The 17,723-nt window shown below is 41.1% G+C and overlaps 1 non-coding gene across 1 annotated transcript; it reads left to right on the top strand.

The window, feature by feature from the left end:
- The first annotated feature begins 4,818 nt into the window (after positions 1–4,818).
- On the top strand, positions 4,819–4,925 carry LOC141130704 (U6 spliceosomal RNA). Its single transcript, XR_012242472.1, has one exon. It is a non-coding gene; the product is annotated as a U6 spliceosomal RNA (small nuclear RNA).
- The last annotated feature ends 12,798 nt before the right edge of the window (positions 4,926–17,723 follow it).

The following is a 17,723-nucleotide window of genomic DNA, read 5'->3' as shown; positions in this document are numbered from 1 at the left end:
CAGCCCACTTCCTGATTCTTGTCTGGTAATAAGCCTAGGTTTATAACATCATGCACAGCTATCTCTGTCACTCTCGTGAGAATTTGCTAGGAAGGGAGGGGGCAAGAGTCATAAGAGGGCCAATGAGAGCTGCGGGGCTGCAGAGCTGGAGGTGTGCCTCTGTGTGTTTGTGTAAATCCAGGAAGTGAACAGGCAGCAGCTTCAGCTGCCCACAGTTAAAATGGTTGCAGCCAGACTTAGTGAAGGAAGATTTCTGCAGCATATTTGGCAAGTACAAAATCACAGTATATGCAAAGTGGTAGGAGGGAAGCTTCAAAATGGCAAAGATGTTTTTATTACAAATTATGTGAGCAGACTGCAGTTCCTCTTTAAGTGCTTGCTTCCTCTACTGTGTTATATATTTTGGATCCTTGACTTTCATTTGAATGTCTCTTATCACAGGACAGTTCATAGAATAAAATCATAATTTCTCAAAGTATTTAAAAAACTGTCAATATCGTCCCTCCTTATGCAAGTAAAGTATCCCTTTCAGAATTATGATGTGAATTACATTTCTCTCAGCTAACTATGCACACAGTAAAAGCCAGGTACTTGTTTTTGTTTTTCAATAACATTCATTTTAAATAATAATGTAATATTTATGATGTGGTTGGTTCCATTCATGTCTTTTTTTGAAGCATATTTAAACATTAGTCTTTAACATTATGTGGCCACATATATATTTGTATATATACAGTAGTTTTTTACAATACTGTAATGTGCAATGTAATATGGCACTCTTCAAGATACAGTGAAAATTATTATTGCTTGTAAATCACAATTTATTTTCTTAAAAGTGCCATCTTGTGTCCTTTTTCCATACTGCAGTTTTAGCATTGACTGCAGTTTTTCTTGACAAACATACACTGAGTATATATATATGTCAATTTCCAATATTAAAAGACAATTTGTTTGGGGGCTTTTATGTTTGTAGAATGTGAATGTTAATAGATAGTGTAAATGACTGCAGCATTCTCTAGAGTTTTTACTGCGCTGCAGCAAATCTCACTCGAAAAAAAAGTTTCTTTTGACAAGTTTGCAAAGTGTAAAAGTTACCTTTATACAATTAGGGGTTGATTTACTAAAGGCAAATAGACTGTGCACTTTGCAAGTGCAGTTGCACTCTGCAGGGGAATTTGCGCCCTAGTTTAGTAAATGAAGTTCACTTTGCAAATAAAACCCAATCCCATGCAAGGAAAATAAAAAAAACAGCATTTTTGCTTGCACATGATTGGATGATGAAAGTCGGCAAAATATACCTTCATTTCCTATACTCTCGAGCAAATTCCCTTGCAGAGTGAACTGCACTTGCAAAGTGCACAGTCTATTTGTCTTTAGTAAATCAACCCCTAATTGTATAAAGGTAACTTTTACACTTTGCAAACTTGTCAAATCAGCCTCTAGGTGTTATATGTCTATGACCTGTGGTTTTTACCTAATGCCTGTACCTGTTGTATTTGGCAAGTGATCAGTGTAAATGTCTTACCTTTACATTGGTGGCCACTGTAAATGCCCCCTCTTTAAATCAGAGGTCAGTTTAAACAGGGCTGGTGGAAGGATCTTTGACACTGTAGATGAACCCCATGTTGCCACCCCCTTGGCTTTGCCCATGACTCCATCCCATTTGTCCAGTCCATGTATATGGTGGAGGTGGCAGGGTGGAGATTTAGGTGGCCCCTCTCCACCTATTTATTCAGACGTGGTCCACAGACCCGCCCCTGAGCCTCTGGACCTGGCCTGAAGACAAAGAGTGGTAGCCCCAGCTTCCTTCATAATGTCAGCCATGGTATACAGGTATATGGACAGGCTAGGATAGTATATAGACAGGCTAGGGTAGTATATGGACAGGCTAGGGTAGTATATGGACAGGCTAGGGTAGTATATAGACAGGCTAGGGAAATATATTTACATGTTAGAGTAGTATATAGACAGGCTAGTGTAGTATATAGACAGGCTAGTGTAGTATATAGACAGGCTAGGGTAATATATAGACAGGCTAGGGTAGTATATGAACAGGCTAGTGTAGTATATAGACAGGCTAGGGTAGTATGTCTCCTCTGTCCCATTGTCTGCAAATAGGTTTCTGTATGATGACCAGTGTATGGTACCTTTCATGCCAGTCTGTCTCCTGGATCTGGGTGTGCTTTGATCCTTCCAGTGGCTCCCTTGAAGCCTGCCACTCTACCCATTCTCTGGGCCCCCAGTCAGTCTGTCCTCCGGGCCTCATGTTAGAGAGGAAGAAGGAGGAGTCCATGCTCTGGAAGTGCAGGGTTTTCTGCTCCCACTGCTTTTCGCATTTTAGGGGGGGGCGGGGTTAGGGGGGCGAGATCAAGGAGAAGGCAGGGGAGCTCTTCTCCCGAGTTCTGGGCTCTCAGGCCTATCTGCCCTCCGCCCCGTCCTAAACACCTGCCGCGTGGGGATGGATGCCGGTCCGCCTGCACCACAAGGATGCCACTGTTTGCTGCAGCCACCAAACATGGACTTCTGGAACTAACAGAGCTTCTGGAATCTGCCCCCCACCACACTATGCCATTGACAGCACCCCCAACTGATGTGCACTCTAGGTCGGCACCTACCTTGCTTAAAGGTAGCACTGGCCCTGAGTGTAAATGCTACCCTCTACATTGATAATCAGTGTAAATGCTTCTCTTACAGAAGACATATATTGTATTGTTAGTCAACACAGAAATTCACCCTTACATTGCTGGTAAGTGGTGAAGAACCCCCCCCCCCATACATTGCTGGTCAGTGGAGAAGAATACCATTACATTGTCAGTCAATGGAAAAGCACCACATACTTTGTTATTCAGTAGAGAAATGCCTGATTACATTAATAGTTAGTAATGTAATACTCCTGTATTTTTTAATCAGTGAAGAAGTGTCCCTTTACATTTTTGGTAATAAAAAGGTTCCGGTTACATTAACAGTCAATACAGTGATGCACCCTTATGGTCATTGGTAAGTGCTAAGCTGCTAGTCTAAAATCACTAGTGTCAGTGGTTTCAAAACAAATCTAATTGAATTCAGTGAGTCAAGCATATAGGGATAGCAGTGAGGAGCTGAGACACTGTTGCTGTGACTCCAGTTACCCTGAGTAACAGCACAATTGGAATTATAAAATCACAGCCAAGAAGATTAATTCACCATCAAAGCAATCTGGTGTTCTAGAAGCCTGACTGTTAGCAAGGCTGAATTTCACTTACTATTTGCTGTGTGTTGAGGAGAGATGGCTGCACCCCTCCCTGTATTTCCCATGCACACCCAGGCTCCAGAAGGGTCTTTTATAAGTTCACTGAATACATTATTTAACCCACATCCCCCAATGCATCACCTTCATAGTCAAAGTAAAACAATTCTGCTGTGAAAGGGAGGTACTATCTTTGGTGATCTAGGGAATGCCATAGGTACATGCTATGTAAATATCTTTTTTTCAAAATATCAACTGTTTTTCATGATTTGTCCAATAACAATCAGTATACAGTATGTTAATGCATTTGAACGTACAAAACATTGCTGCATCATTGTACATCACTTTTCTGAGCACATTAGGCACTTGCTATCATTTTCACAAAACTTCCAGCTGCATTTAGTAAAACATTTCTTAAAAAGTGATGCTTTAATGTAAATAAATTATATATAACCATAAACATATCCTTGTGACATAACAAAAAATATATTTGCAACAATTGTATGAAACCTCATGTTTGTACAGGCTCCCTGAGGAAGTCACGTGACTAGTGATGCAACACATTGGACGGAGCCTGCAATGTCACTTCTGGTGTCTCCAAGACCCAGAACGAGGTGAGCAAACTTGTATTAGGAGTACCACTGAGGCTAAAATATTGCTGTAAACAAGATAAGCTAATTGTGAGTGTATACAGTATATATAATTTTAACAAAGCACTTTTATATTGATATACAGTAAAATCTTGGATTGCAAGCATAATTTGTTCTGGAAACATGCTTGTAATCCAAAGCACTTGTATATCAGAGTGAATCTCCCCATGAGAAATAATGGAAACTCAAATGATTCATTCCACAACCATTTATTCATAGGTCCTTCAGTTTATAGTCCATATAAAAGATTATAGTAATGTGATGTTGTGTAACCATAAAATGTCCATCCACAAATGGCAGCCTCCACAAGGGGATTAGAAGCAAAATCCAGATGGAGCTACAGAGTATAAAAGAGAAGAGAGGCACGTGTAACCATATTGCGTGAAGCAATATGGTTACATTTAATGAAGGTACAACATTTAGCAACTCACATGGTTGATGATTAAAACAGGCACATATAAGTAATGCCTGCATACTTAGCTGTGCCCATTTTAATCATCAACCATGTGAATTGCTAAATGTTGCTAAACTTGGCCATATGATCTCTAAACAGTTCATTTGTAACAGATGCTTGAAACAATGTATTGTTTCTGCATTAAAATGGTCAGAACCTTTTAGAATTGCAAAACATTTCTTTGTGTTCAATGGGAATGGTTCATATTTAATTTGCTCATACCTCAAAAGGCATTCAACAAAAGCACTTATAGGTGTTTATAGCGGGATCTTAGAGCAGCCGTGGCCAGGCTCCTGCAGGGTGGCGTGGGATCAAGTAAAAGACAGTAGCAAAGTCACTGAGCAGGCCAAGGTCAGCATTAAATGGTCAGTGCAGTACCAAATCATGAGCAGGATCAAAGTCAAGGTCAAGAACTAGAAAAGCACAAGTACAGAGCATTCTAAAGGCAGGTCAAGGATACTCTAGGTCCAAAAAAGAAAGCATATGCAGTTCTCACTTTAGCAGGACATATACTAAAATTGGAACAATATAGAGAAGATTAGCATTGCCCCTGCGCAAGGATGATGTGTACATTTTTGAAATATTTTAAACTTTGTTTCTATTGGTTTTCTATGTATGTTTCTATGTATGTTTGTTGAGCTTTCCATTTTAAGGATACACTGCCTGTCTCACTGGGACTCTTTCTGATGACATTGCAGCCCATTGCAGCAAGAACATCAGTATTGTTACATCCCTCTAGTCACAATGAAAGTTTTGCCTATGATGACACCACAAGGTAATAACATTTACTGTCACTCTAGGTCAGCTTGGCCTACTCTCGTTGAGAGATTATTATGCATCTCTGATCACCCATTTGAAATCATGAACTTTAAAGTTTCCTCTTTGAAGATAAAATGACTTAACAGCCCAGCTAAGCGATATATGATCAAGGAGAAGCCTATGCCTTGCAGTGTGATGTCCTGTGTCTTCAAGAGACCCATTTAATAATCAGAAACCTCCTAAGCTTTCCCATAGACACTTTCTATGTGTGTCTATGCCTAACAGGATGTTAAAATAGAGAGATGTATTGAATGTTGGGAAAGACTCAGTAGCTTTCACTCACATAACAAATCTAACGGATGATTCTGGCAGGTATATCAACTTAGTTTGTGAGATTAACAATGCTAAGTATACAATTGTCAATGTGTACCTCACAAATGTAAAACAGCTCTCTTTTTTTTAAAAAGAAAAATGGAAAAAAGTAAATAATGTGTGCTGAAGTTATTTGTTTATTTATGGGGTCTTCAACACAGTGCCAGATAGTCTCTTAGATGTGTCTAATACTGATCGCAATAAATCTTGTAGAACCTCGCTGGATCGAGTCCTCTTGTCATCAAATCCCTATGTGGTATGGAGATGTCAACACTACACAGAGAAAGATTGTATTTTATTTTCACATTATCACCTCACATACTCTGGAATCAATTTAACTTTGACTGACAAACTTTTGCATAACATATCTAAGTCTGAATTTCATGAAAGTCATGAAAGTCATGGAATTCACAACCTCGACAGATCATGTGCCAGTGTCTGGCACAGTAGGAGAGGTAGCAAAGGTAAATTCACTATGTAGCATAATGATACTTACTTGATGTCTCAGTCAAAAAGGATAATTATCCAAGGTCAATTCAGAGTACTTTGAAATTAACAAACCCTCTGTTGCTAACTCCTTCATATTGTGAAATGAGCACAAAGCATATGCTCACTGTATTTCTCCAAAAATGAGTATTGTTGCCAAAAAGCAGAGGACACAGCAGATAGATACACTTCTTGTCTCTACAAAACAGCTGTAAATCTCCAAAAAAAGAACATCCTATCAAATTTTTTTTTTTTTTAATTTTATAATAATTTCTTTATTGAAGCAAAATAGAGAGCATATACAAGTAAACGAAAACAGTAGTATAGCAATGAAAAGTTACAGCAGTTTGTTGTATCGTTGTACATAAAAGAAACAGATACTTTGACACTGGCTCATCCGTGACTAAGGCACCCTCTCAGCTGGTCTACCCGTATAATCTCTGGGGCGAAGGTGAGTATCAAGGCTGAGATTTGTATGTTATGTAGTTGGTGTCCGTATAAGTCAATGGGGTAGGTATTACAGGAGGAGGACTTTGTCGATAAGGGAGGTAGGCAGTGGTGTGAGTATGAGAAAGAAAATATGTTTCGTAGTTGAAGAAGGTGGATTTGATTATTGTCAACCTGTAGTAGGGTTCAGGGCAGGTGTGTCACAGCCTTGTGAAGTGAGGATAATGCTCAATTAGGTGGCTCTCAAATGGAGTTTTATATGGGGGGAGGGAGGGGGTGGGATTTGAAAGAGGGGGGGCAAGGTTGGTGGAGGAGGGGTAAAAGGGGTTGATCGTCTATGGCTTCCCTTAAATACTTTCATTCAGTTGCTAATGAACGGGGTGTAGTTTTAAGGATTTGAGTGCATTTTTCGGGGATGGACACTCTCCCTAAGCAGGTGATTTCATAATAGTAGAGTATTCATCTGATGTCTGAAAATGTGTACAGCCTGCCCACTTATGGCTAAATTTTGTTGGAGTATCTCGTGAGATATGAATGAGTTTTTCCATTTCGGCAACTTTTTGTAGTCTTGTGAGCCATTCTTTGAGAGTCAGAAACTGTGTTGAGTGCCAATGGATGGGGATGCATTGTTTCTCAGCGTTTATCATATGCATGGTAAGGGATTTATAATAGGAAGAATGTGGTAAGAGCGAGTGGTAGAGAAGGAATTAGGCTGGGGTTAGATCTATACTGTAGGAGGTGACCTGGGCAGTTATGCGGCAGACATCTGACCAGAAGTGCTGCAGAGGGGGACATGACCACCAGATGTGGAGTAAAGTACCTCTATCTTGGTGGCATCTCCAACAGGTCTTGGGGATGTCAGGTTTGAACTTGTGTAGCAATGCACGAGTACGGTACCATGTGGATTGGATTTTAAATCCATTTTCCTGGGTGGTAACGTTCATTGAGCCTTTGTGAATGATTTTGAATATGTTTTCCCAATTCTCTTCCGTGAGTGTTATGGAAAGTTCAGAGTCCCATTTTTTGTAGGCTAAGGTTTAGTTGGCTTTGAGGTCAGCAAAGAGGAGGTTGTGTATATAGGATATGAGGTGAATTTGGGGTGTTGTTTTAGTGCAGAGATCTTCAAAGGGGGAGATTGGTCTTGAGCATTTAGAGTCTTTGTTTAGGGATTTAAAATAGTGGGCTATTAGTAGATATGTCCATGGGGGTATCGGCATTTTTCCTTGTTATGTGGAAATCTGGGCTGCAGTGAGTATCTCGCCTTGGTGGAAGAATTGGTGGGCTCTGATTTGGTCCGATGACCAGTGATTGTCAAGGAATAGATGGTGCATTCCTGGGGGAAAGTCTGGATTTAGTTTTATTGGAGTCAGTGGTCCAGGGGTGGAGGATAGATCCATGCGTTTACACGTCTGGTGAAAGCATTGTAGGGTGGGCCCTATCAAAGGATGGAGGCGGATGTGTAATGGGATGTGACGGTGAGTAATCCAAGGGAGTGAGTGCAGGGGCAGGTTTGAAAAGGAGGCTTCCAGAGCAATCCAGTCCTTGTAGGGAGCATGTACATTCCAGTCTACTATTCTGGTAAGAAGGGTAGCGGTTTGGTAATTTCGAAGGTTTGGGAGTCCAATGCCACCTAGGTGTTTTGCACAAATGAGTTGATTGTAACTAATTCTGTGTGTCCGGTCACTCCAGAGGAAGTTGGAGCATACTTGTCTGTAGGTCTTGAAGAAGGAGGGTGGGATGTGGACGGGGATCGTTTGTAACATGTATAGAAGTCTCGGCAGAGCATTCATTTTTAGGATGGCTGCCCTGCCGAACCAGGAGAATAAGGGTTTGTTCCATTGTTTAAGGTCAGAGGACAGTGTATTTAAATGGGGAGATGGTTTTTAGTATAAAGGTCAGCTAGTTTGGATGTGAGTTGTATGCCCAGGTATGTAATTGAGTCGTTTTTCCAATGGAAGGGGAAGCTCTCTTTACATTGGTCCACTAGATTTTGCGGGAGTGAGATATTATGGGAATGCGATTTAGTGAGGTTAATTTTAAGGTTGGAAAGGGATTGAAATTTTTTGAATTCCGATAGGATAGTTGGTATGGTGATCAAAGGGTTTGTAAGAAATAGTAGTATGTCATCCGCAAAAGCGGCATATTTGTATTTCTTTGTTTGCGTTTGGAATCCCGGTATATCTGGGTGGAGTTTTATTTTATGGAGAAAAGGCTCAAGGGTCAATACAAAAAAGGATAGGGGACAGAGGACAGCCTTGTCTCATCCCGTTGCTGATGGGGAAGGCATTTGACAGAGTGTTGTTAACCCGGACCCTGGCTGAGGGGTTTGCATATAATGAAAGAATCAAACCAATCATGTGAGGGCCTACACCAAAGGCATGGAGAACCTCCATCATATAGTCCCATGATACTCTGTCAAATGCCTTCTCCGCATCTAGAGATAGGAAGAAGCCCTTTTGGTTAGTTTGGGTGGTCAGGTGGTGGAGATTGATGGCTTTGATGGTGTTATCCCTGGCTTCGCATCCAGGGATAAAGCCTACTTGGTCTTGTGAAATAATGGAGGGGAGGAGAGGAAGTAGTCTGTTTGCTAGAATTTTGGAGAATAATTTAATGTCCGAATTTAATAATGATATTGGCCTATAGTTCCCTGCTTGTGTGGGGTCTTTTCCATCTTTGGGGATGACCACAATGTGGGCTTCAAGCATCCCCCGAGTGAGTGGATTAGTGGGAGAAAGAGAGTTGAAGGCTTTTAGAAAGGGAATTCAAACCAAAAAAAAAAACTGCGCTATCCCTAGATTTGATCAATAAAGATAAATGTGTATATTGTGAACAAAAGTTAATTAATGCTGCTGCAACCATAAATGTGAGACAACCTCCACTTATTAACACTGTATATAAAAACGGGCAGCAGCTTTGAGCCGGCCGGCTTGTGATTTTAATACGTGAATTGAAACGACCAATTTGTAAGTGTGTTTCTTAATTTTTTTATTAAACTGGTAAACTGTGTTATGCTATGGAGTTTTCTCTCTTATTTATATCCATGGGGACTGAGTGCTCATGCACCTTTTAGAGGACCCCCTGAGTGGTGACCCTTTGACATTCACTCCCAGCAGAGACCCTGTGGCTGGGGGACACAGCCACATGCTCACACGATCTCCCTAACAAGAGATCAATTGATCTGGTAAGGGGCAGTTGGTTTTGAGGTGGAGGAACTTTCCTGTCATCACGCTCCTAAGGGTGACAATACTGCATGCCTCACATCGTTTGGATGACTGGTGTATTTTTTTGTTTTGAAAGACTTTCCCAGCAAGGAACTCTCTTTATGGACTTTGCTTACTTCATCCGTTTTTGAATCTGACCTCTCATGCTAAAATATGAGTTATTTTGGAATTTTTGTTAATATTTTAATTTTAAATTTAATTCTTTCTTCGCTGTTTTATTCATCACATATGGGTGCATTAGTTGTGGTTATATAAGTGATTTACTTTTGCACTCACTCACTACTAGCAGCGCAGCCTTTTTATATACAGTTTTAGAAAGGGAGTTTGAAGGATTTTTGAAAATGTCTTATAATATAATGCGGAAAGTCCGTCTGGGCCCGGGCTTTTCCCGGGTTTTAGTTGCTTGATCACATGTTCCCATTCTGAGATGGTGATTGGGGCTTCTAGGGCGGATGCCTCATCTTTGGAAATTTTACCTGGTGCAAATTGGTCTAGGAACGAAGTGAGTTCTTTGAATCTCATGGTAAGGGGTGTCATTGGGGGGGTCGTATTGCTAAGGTTGTAAAGGGAGGAATAATATTTTTAAAATTCCGAGGCTATGTCATTATTGTTGGAGAGGATTGTACCTGTAGGAGAGTGTAACTGATGGATCGTGTTGTTGAATTTTTTCTTGCGCAGCGCTTGTGCGAGGAGATGACTGTTCTTGTTCCCGTACTCATAAAAGAGCTTTTGAGAAAGAGTGTAATTTTTTTTAAGATTATATTTCAGTTCTTCCTGAATGAGTGTACGGGTTTCTGTCAGTTCGAAGAGCGTTTGCTGGGCTAATGTGCTTATGAATCATTTCTAATTTTTTCAGTTTGGCAAATAAGGCTGCTAGTTGTGCTTTTTTTGTCTTTTTTAGTGCTGCTGCTATAGAAATCAGTTTGCCTCGTATATCACATTTGTGTGCCTCCCACTGTATTAACTTTGATGTGTCTGGTGTGTCATTCTCTTTGAAGTAATTGGACAGGCATTCACCAATCACATTTTCATTTGTCTTGTCTGTCAATATGGAAGTATGTAGTTTCCATATGTATGTGTTATTGATTTTGTCTGGGAATGTGAGGGTCATTGAAATAGGATGGTGGTCTGAGAGCGTCATCGGGTATATGGTTGCTGACTTCAGGATAGGGAGATCTTGTTGTGTGATAAAAAGGTAGTCAATGCGTGAATATTTATTATGGGGGGCTGAGTAATAGGTGTAGTCTTTGTCTTTAGGGTGGAGTGTCCTCCAGGAGTCATGTAGTGTCAGGTCTTGGAGACATCGTCGGATTTGTCGTAATGCCCTGTAGGGTAAATGAGATCTGCCCGATGAAGAATCTAGAAGGGGGTCTAGGGGGACGTTAAAATCCCCCCCTAGGATTAAGATGCCTTCTTGGAAGGAGGTTATTTGTTTGGTCACTGATTGTAGAAAGGGGACCTGGGCTGTGTTGGGACTGTAAATGTTGCACAACGTGATCATTCTGTTTATAAAGGAGCCCTTAAGGAAGCGGGTGTGGGTTTTTTAGGGGGAAAAGAGAGAGGGGTTCCCCAGAGGGGGAATTAGGTATTGGTACCGGTTGCTGGGATTGCCTGCAATCCCTCTCAGTTTAGTGGGGGATGCCGGTTTGGGTCAGCAAGGGCTACCAGAGTCCGCTGTTGTCGGGGGTAGCAGACGACGTTCGGTTAATGGAGGGAGCACTGTGTCCCTGTGAGGTCATGTGTATCGCGTAAGGAGGTGGCAGGTAGTGTTATTAGGATGTGAACAAGGATGGTGAGCGCATCTGTGGGTTTTGGTAGCATTGCAGAGTGTATGTGCAGATGTGACAGTACAATGAATCTACATCTAGTATATAAAGGGGAGTCATGCGGGGAAGATTGGTGTTACTTTCAGAGTGGCAAGTTGTGTAGACATATCAATGCATTATTGCCATGACTATTTAGATTTAGGTATTATTCATGGGGGGAGAGGAGTAGATGGTAGTTTGCGTGTGTTTGGATGTGAGGCCTTTTATCAGTAAGTAAGCAGTTTGAACACTTGTAATTTAAAACTTTAAATCATGGGGTATAGAACAGTTATGTCATAGAACGGTGTAACTAGTAAATTTCAACTGCGGGATGTGTGAATCCACATAACTAAATCTTGACTTATAAACATGACTACAACAATAGAGGAAACTAACATTATCCTTATTGGAGATTGACCTGTGAGGAAAGCGGGAGGAAATTAATGGAATCTGTTGTCCTACTTCGAGGGAGATATGCTCAGCCCAGATCCGCTGGGTAAAATTATGTGTATGTACTTCGTCAAACCTGATCAGGTATTGTGCGTTTTGACCCATTTTGAAGTATGAATTTGCTTTTATGTGTGTGGTGTGACTAGGATTGGTGGGAAGAGATGTGGACATCTTACCTGATCATGTCTCCCTCGTGTTCCAGGCGATCGATCGATGTCTAGAGGTTCATTATTCTATATATAAAAAATTAAAAAAAAACAGTTATCCAGGGTAAAAAAAGATTGAGTGGTTTAACGTAGGCAATACTACTAGATACAAACGACTAGCATTTCCAAAGTGGGGAGCCTTAGGCAGAAGAAAGGAGGGGAGGGTGGGGAAAGGGAAGGGAGGGGGTGGTTAGGGTAAACCCTAACTTAGTTAGTAGGATCAAGGGAGGGTATGGAGAAATAAGAAGTGAAAGGTGGGTGAATGTAGAGGTTAGTTAGAAAGTTTATCAAAGGCTTTAGTTAGGAGTGGCGTTGTTCACTGATTGTTCATTCGGGGCCAATCTTTGTCGATGAATCCGGATTAAACTGGAACCTGTCCTTTGTTGACTATCTTGGAAGGACTGAGTTTTTGATGCAAAGAATAGGTCTTTTTGTGTTTGGGATTGCCAGCGGGTGCTCGTTGAGTCTTTTTCAGGGTGTAAAAGTTCATTCTAGACACTTTAAATAATGTGGAACTGTAATCCGTCTTGTTTTCTGTTATCCTGATCAGAACAGTGTACCAGTGTATATTAGGTATATTGGTGAGGAGTGATATGGCTCGGTTCTGCGATCAGCCTGGTTTTTAGCGGGTGAGATCTGGGTCTCAAGAGTCCGTCGGAGCAGGTGGCAGCACAGAGAAAAGTCTCAGACATGTATGAGAAGGAAAAGAGGAGTAACTTGAATACTGCAGATGGGGTGTTGAGCATGTAGTTTGGGTCCCTGTATCATGTGGATGAGTGAGGAAGTTCATAAGTACCTGATTAGGTGATGCGAGTCCTACAGTGAGCAGGTGAAGCTCTAGGACTACCATTCCTTGGAGCGCTCTGGTCTCTCAGTGGGGATCGAGGGGGTAGTGGATGAGGTCGGCGGCGGCCGATATTGAAGTTTCCCGCCTCTGTGACTCCATCCATGGAGGTAGCTCGTTTGAGGGGGGAGGGGCGAAAATCACTGTACCAGTCCGGTAGGTCCATTAGTGGGATATCCAGTTGAGAGCAAAAATGATCCAGGTCCTCAGGCACTCTAAGGAGTGCTGTACGCCCCTGATGAGAGACTGAGAGACCAAATGGGAACTTCCATCTGTATATTATGGACCTAGTCCTAAGGACTTCTAGTAAGGGCCATATTTCTCTCCTATGTTGTAGGGTTATGTTGGATAGGTCTTGGTAGATTTTCACTACAGAACCTTGAATGGTCGCTTGGTTGTGGTTTCTGGCTGAGCGTAGGATCTGTAAGGCAGCACACTACATCCCTGGGGGGGTCAGCGTCTCTCCCCCTCGGGCGCAGTGCTCTGTGAATTCTTTCAAATGTGATCGGTGTGTCTGGGGGTCTTTCCATGAGTTCATTGAACAATGTAATGACCGTCTGGCTCAGCTGGGTGGGATCAATCGATTCCGGGACCCCTCTCACCCTAAGATTGTGGCGTCTGCCTCGATTGTCGAGGTCCTCCATGTGTCGATTTATGTCCCTAAGATGGACAGCGTGGGAATCAGTAACTTGCTGTATATGACAGAGTGAGGAGTCATGGCACATTTGGGTTATTTCTACTTCCTCTACTCTGAGTGACATGGCCTGCAGATCAGATCTCATGTCCGTAATGGCTGCCATAAGTGTGGAATTTATGTCAGCTGCGACACTGCAGAGGTCATCAATAGTGACAGCTTGAGGATGCCTCTGATCTATAAGCGATCCAGCCGAGCTCTGAGCTCTGGAGCGGCGGGGGCTGACGCTCGGGGAGCGGGACTCATGTGAGGAGGCTGCTTGGGAGGTCTGCATACTTTCAGTAGGTCGCGAGCGGAAGATCTCCGGGATCTGTCTGCCTAATTGCATTTCTTGTCCCCTGGGGGAGCGGGATCTCATCTCTGAGGTGCTGCGGGATGTTCTCACCATCTTGTAGGCTGTTATAAGTGCTTAAAAGCTAAAGTAGCTGGATCTCATGGACGGGAGCTCCCGGTCTACACGTCCATCTTGGAACGGCTCCAGGCCACGCCCCCATCCTATTAAATTTACCAGTTCACAACTAACCCAAGCCAAGCATGAACGCCAAGCCTTTTTACTCTCTATCATGATTGCTATTTTAGAACTTTGAAATCAAACTTTCACCAACATGGTAACAAGGCAGGTAAATTATTGGCAGCTCAAGAGAGAGTGATTAAACCAAAAATACCCTACCTATTGTATCCTCTTACAGGGAAGAAGTTATGTCACCCACAAGGAATAGCAAATACATTTAACATCTATTGTGTTAAAGAAATAAATTTGATACCGTGCTCTAAATAACCAAATATGCATACATAAACAATAATAGTACTAAGAATCATTAGTGAATTCATAGACATACGCACTGAAGCAATAATAATAAATAATAAATGTCTAATATAAATGATTTCCAAAGAAAATTAGATTGATATTAAATGTTCATAGACCACCACCAAAATCTTCTATCAACACGAGTGATGAGAATCTTTGCAGACTGGGTTAGATAGATAGCATCTTCCACCACCACCAGGCAAACAATCTACTCACCAGAAGAATTTGACATCCATTACAGGTAGTCAAACCAGGCACAGATACCAGTATGTCTTCTGAGGAGAGACCGGTCCTCGGCACGATGAACTCCAACAAATTGATCATATATTAAAAAAGAAGAAGAGGCTCCTCACTGGGTAGTATGTAAAAATTCCTCTTATTCCATACGAGGCATCGACATAAAACACGATAAAAGCAATTTGCCCAGTTCAAAACATGCAGGCAAGCCGTTTGCATTCCCCCTGCGCTCCAACTAGTGGAAGTGACGTATCACGTGCCTTACAACCCGACACGTTTTGTCAGTAACGTCTGACATCATCAGTGATGTCTGACGTCATCAGTGAAATCTAATTTTCTTTAAAAATCTTTTATATTGGACATTCATTATTTATTATTATTGTTTCAGCACGTATGTCTATGAATTCACTGATGATTTTTAGCACTATTATTGTTTATGTATGCATATTTGGTTATTTAGAGCACGGTATGAAATTTATTTCATTTCTTTAACACATTATTAGACCTTTGGTCTCACTACCAGCTGCTCCTTAGAGGTTTTTCAGCACAATTTTAATTGTAATTTATTTACTTTGATTCAGAGTGCATGACATATAGGTATTTCCTATGTTTTTTCACAGCTAATATCTTTTATAGTAAACTATACAATCTAAAAGATGATCATTTGTTCTCCCAACCTAACTCTGAAATCATAACAACATTTTTGGATTCTATTTAACTGCTGAAATTGAGTCATAAACAATTGAATTTGCTTAAATTGGTTGTAATGGCAGAAGGTTTTTTTTTATCTTAATGCATGCTATGCATTAAGATAAAAATCCTTCTGTGTGTAGCAGCCCCCCTCAGCACCTTAATACTTACCTGAGCCCCATCTCTATCCAGTGATGTCCACAAGTCCCTCGATCATCCCTGACTCTGCCTCCTGATTGGCTGAGACACAGAAGCGACACTATTGGCTCCTACGGCTGTCAATCAAAGTCAGTTAGCCAATCAGGAGAGAGAGGGACAGGCCAAACAGCAGCTCCGTGTCTGAATGGACACACAGAACTGCAGCTCGGCTCTGATGCCCCCATAGCAAGCTGCTTTCTGTAGGGGCACTCAATAAGAGGGAGGGGCCAGAAGCAGCAAAGAGGGACCCAAGAAGAGGAGGAGAAGAGGAGGATCCAGGCTCCTCTGTGCAAATCCACTGCAAATAGGAGGTAAGTATAACATGTTTGATATTTAAAAAAATATAGAAACAAGACTTTACAATCACTTTAATGCAACACAAGCAAGAAACAGTGCTACTACCCATACACAAAAATGTCAGCAGAGCTCACGGATGCTTGATAAACAGTCATTCGTCTATAAGAAGTAATGCATTAAGATGATTCACACAACCAGTTGCTGCTCCTAAAAATCTTCATGTTTATTGAAAAGTGTACAATGCAGATAAAACCAGTTCACTCTGCAAAAGCATTGGATTTTACAGCTTGGGAAGCCAAGTTTAACAAGCTTCTTTGCATTATGAAAATGGAGGTAAACCTGTGGTGGGATCTCACCAGCTTGAATCAACACTTGGGTGAACAAATGATTCCACGGGGTCTCCGCACCAAGAAAATCCCTACAACAGTTTACTCTGAAACCTTTGTTGTTTAGTAAATTTTTATTGAAGAAAAATATAACAAAGATATACATATATCTCAAGATAGAAAATATTTTCAGTATCATAATAACATAGGTTTCAGTACTCACATAATACACCAATTAGAAGTAAGCTAGCAATACATTAAATGTCTCTGGAATAAGACAAAGAGTTATTATGCTATCTAATTAGAAAAAGGATTCTTACTGTGTGAGCACTTTAATCTAAACGTAATCAGAGAAAAAATAAAGCTTTGGTTTAAGGAGAATAAAGAATAAGAGAAGACAACAAAGAATAAGTAGGAAAAAAGAGATGATAGGAAAGAGAATAGATGAGATTAAAGAAAAGAATGAGAGGTAAAAGAAGAGAAGGTAAAAGGGGGGGAGTTTTGGAAGTTATATAATTTAAATGGTTAAGTTTAATTGACAGATTTAAGGGGTTTGTGTTATAAGGTCCTTATAAGAGGAGGTGGACTGAAATTTTATCCAAGAATCCCAGATTAGAGAATGTTTCTTGGAGGTACCTCTAATATTTTGGGTAATACTCTCCATAAGGTGTACGTTGTCAACCATTTGTAGCCAAACTTTTATAGAAGGGGTTGTTGGTTGGCCCCAAACAGTGGGAATTAAGGCTTTGGCAGTGTTCAGTAGATGAGGAATGATTGATCATTTATACAAACTCATGGGAGTTTTTGTAGCATGGAAAAGGATAGTCCATGGATCGTTGGGTATATTGACATCAGAGATCTGGATGATCAAATCGCGAATGACATCCCAATATGATCGAATAAGTGGGCAAAACCACCATATGTGCGCATGAGTAGCTTTGTTCCCACAGTTCCTCCAGCACAATGGGGAACTGGCGGGGAACATTTGGTGTAATCTAGCTGGGGTGTAATGCCACCTAGTGAGCAATTTATAGTTGACCTCTGACATTTTTGGTGCTAGGGATGAAGTATGGGCTAATTGTAAGATCTTATCCTTTTGGTTGTCAGTAAGGGAAGACTCCAGATCAGTTTACCAATTAGCTAGGAAAGGTGGAAAGTCGGGATTTTGGAGAGCAATAAGAGCTTTGTAAAAGAGAGAAATACTGTGTAGAGGAGGGTTTTTTGGGTAAAATATTACTTCTATATCATTTAAATCACTTATACCCCTAAGCAGATTAGGAAGGGAACTTAAGAAGTGCTGTAGTTGTTGGTATCTCCATTTATCTAGAAACGTGGCAAGTTTAGGAGCGAGGATCACATGTAATGGTTTATGTACATTGCCATTGAGAATATGATGTAGTAAGAGAGGTTCTTCCGACCTCCATGATTTAAAGCCTGGGTCAAGTAGACCTGTTAGAAAATATTTATGGTTGAGGAGAGGTAATAGGGGAGAGTCATAATTCCATGAAAATTTTTTTGTGTATGGCGTCCCATATATCTAAAGAGGATATGGT

This window comes from Aquarana catesbeiana, linkage group LG02, assembly GCF_042186555.1.
Source record: "Aquarana catesbeiana isolate 2022-GZ linkage group LG02, ASM4218655v1, whole genome shotgun sequence".
Lineage (NCBI taxonomy): Eukaryota > Metazoa > Chordata > Amphibia > Anura > Ranidae > Aquarana > Aquarana catesbeiana.
Note: the sequence above shows the minus strand (reverse complement) of the source record. Positions and strands in the feature narration are given on the sequence as shown.